Consider the following 3,194-nt stretch of genomic DNA (forward strand, 5'->3'; position numbering starts at 1 on the left):
AGCTCTTCTCTCGACAGCATCGGCTCTCAAAAAGACCTCTCCAGCCTCCCTTACTACCTTATCCTTGGCATCCTTGAGCATCTCGACCTCGAGCTGGAACCTTTTCACCTCAGCCAAGGGGTCGCAATAGCTTTCAATGTATCTATTTAAATAATGAGAAAGCTGGTAAGAGGTAGTTCTTATCAGTAAGTACTATAAGTGTATATGCAAAACAAATAAAATTACAGGAGCCCTAACTTATCTGGATGATGCACTCCATAGTTGCTTTCCTCACCTCCTTCCGCGGTACATCCAGCAGTTCGTTTGCATCGATCAAAAGGAGCATCCTAGAGAAAAACTCGTATACCAGCTTGTAGTCCCTCAAAATTGAGGCCTCGAGCCTCAAATCAATCAGTGCAATTCTAAAGACCCCAGGTGCAGCCCCAGAAGTCCTAGCCTCCTCAGCTGGCTCATCTCCTAGGGAGAATGCAATGGTAGGAGGAGCCGGCAAGCTCAGAACTATATCTTCAGGGGCTCGACTCGTTTGGCTCCTTCGATCTCCATCGAAGGTCGAAAAAGTCAAGCCAACCCTTACCATTCTGAGGTCGCTAGCATGGGGAGGTTCAGGACCTCTTGATCCAGAAGCCGACAGCACTAGGGAACTTTCGATCCTGATGTAGGTGCTCCTACCGCCTGCAGGCTCTGCTGTCCTTTTTCGATGGATCTTCTTATCTAGTTTCTCCGATGAGCCCACATCCTTCTCTGTGACCCCCTCTGCAACTAGGGCAAGTAAGTTGTTGACAAGAACTTGGTGAAAATCAAAGAATATAAGATCCTGGAGGCGGACGATACGCACCTCGAACCTAGTTGATGCTGACATTGAATAGCGTCTGGGCCGCTAGCCGCTCCTTGAGCTCTAGGATCTTGAAGCTGCACATGGTTGCCAACTCCTGCCTCAGGCGTTCGTTTATTGAAGGCTCTTTCAGTGCGGCCTCTTGAGGTTCACCTCAAGCGATGAACCCCCAATCCTCATCGAACGTTTAAGAGATGAAGAGGAATCATGATTTCTAACTATGAATAATAGTGGGGATCTTCGAAAAAGATAGTAGACAGATGTCCTTCTTCCTTCGCAGCATCACGTACCATCAATCACGGGACTCCGGATGCCTTTCGAGGTTAAAGAGGGAACGAAAGAGCGTGACACTGGGATCAATCTTCGCTAGCACGCATACTGCAATGAAGCCACATATATACCGCCACGAGTTCAGGACCACCGAACACGGCGACATCTCGAAGTATTGGAAAAGAGCTATGAAGAAGGGATGAAAAAGAAGCCACAACCTGGCCCGAAAGCACTCATCGTAAAGACTCATCCGACCTGGAGGTGGTTGGCAAACCAGTTTTTGTTCAACCTCGGAACCTTCAGCTGGAACGATAGGGAAATTTGAAACTGCTTGTGTAGCAGTATTATATCCCTCTCAGCTAGCTCTGATTGGAATCCCAACGGTGCAAAGTTAAGATCTCTGGAAGCCATTCCCCTCATGAAAGAAAATTCTTGGAAGCAAAGAGGGGAGAAGAAGAAAATTTGCAGCAACAAGAAATGGATAATCAAAAATCCTATAGGCCTGCGCCACCTGGACCTTAAATAGACCCGAGATAAAGGTGATCTCCAAATAATATTTCTTTTCAAAGCATTAATTACTTGAGGCATGGATTGGTGAAATTTGAACGGACACCTGACACATTGTTCTGCAGCTCCTACCGTCAATTTGGTAGTTAATGCTAGCGGCAGGCAAATTATGCTCTGCACCACTATCGGAGAAAAGTAGGAGACGTGCTGCAGTACTTGCTACATGTGGATGATTAAATTTTTAGTCTTTTCAAAAATCCTCACAATGGGTGATGAAGACTTTTGGTATGCCCTTTACCTCGGGTCATAGCCCAGATTGTGGCTTGGATCGTATTCGACTTAGCTTGCAATTCAATCAACATTGTTCACATCAAGTCAAGGACACAGTAAACTTTAATAGCGAAGGATAAATTTCATTCATTTTTATGCAAAATTTGATTGCATCACTTGGATCAAAAAAAAACCACTACATTGAAGCACCGTCAGGATGGTTTGCTCTAAAACAGTCTTCCTTAGCACTGGCAGCTTCTCCAGTCTGGATGGCAGTGTGGACCTTGTTTGGTTCAACAGAGTAGCGTGCCATCCTTGTAAATTTTTCCACGCTATCCGTCACTATGGCTAACAACCTCTCATCTATACAATCGGTCTGAAGGAGCTTGATAACGTCTGTAGGGAGATACGTTTGAGCTATTGCTTTATATTTCTCAAAGCCCACAAAAAATGCCATTTTGCAGGCCTGATTTATAATTCCAGCCTCTTTTTTCGTCAGGCATCTTTCCCCTCTCTCAACATTCTTGGTTAGGCACTATTGATTTGTGAGCTTGCAATAGAGGTGGTGGTTATTCTTTTCCTCCTCCTTCAACCTCTCCTTCAAGTGCTTCACTATTGATAAAGCCTTCTAAAGGTTAGCTTGAGATGCGATTGGCTCCAGAGTCACTTGGACTTTCTTAGAGGCAGAACCCTCAATCCTTCGAGATGTCCTCTCTCTGTGGCTTGCTCCACTTGAAGTCCTAATCCTCTTAGGTGAACTCCTACTAGGACTTCTAGGGGAATCGTGGGCCTCGGAGGGAGCATAATCTCGACTTCTCTTCCCTCTAAGTGTTCTCCTTAAGTGCTCCAGGTCATCACGGGCATGACGCCAATCTCTTTCGATCCTAGACCTTTACTTCTCGAGGTCCTCAATCTTTCTTTCAGCCCTCTTCAGCTCATCATCCCGACGGTTGATCATCTCTTGGGCTTCTTGGAGGACCTCTTCAGAAGAGTTGAGCTCCTTCGCCAGCTTATCATTTTTGCTCTCCGCCTGCTCCAACTGATACCTCAATAAGTTTATTTCCCCCCTTGCAGCTGTAAGCTCCAATGCCGAAGCACCAAGGGTAGAACCAACGAAGCTAGCTAGGTAATGCCCCACCTGTGCAAAATTTTATAAATAAACATGAAAATGTCGCAGGTTGTAGGGGGTTAAAAGAAAATGCCCAAGGACTTCCCACCTGGATGAGAGATCTGAGGGCACCCAACATCTACTGTTGTGCTCCTTGTCCATCCAAAAGTTGCCCCTTAAATGGAGGACGAAAATCCTTTAGAAGTC

The sequence above is a fragment of the Elaeis guineensis genome, chromosome 13 (genome assembly GCF_000442705.2).
Source record: "Elaeis guineensis isolate ETL-2024a chromosome 13, EG11, whole genome shotgun sequence".
In the NCBI taxonomy this organism is placed as follows: domain Eukaryota; kingdom Viridiplantae; phylum Streptophyta; class Magnoliopsida; order Arecales; family Arecaceae; genus Elaeis; species Elaeis guineensis.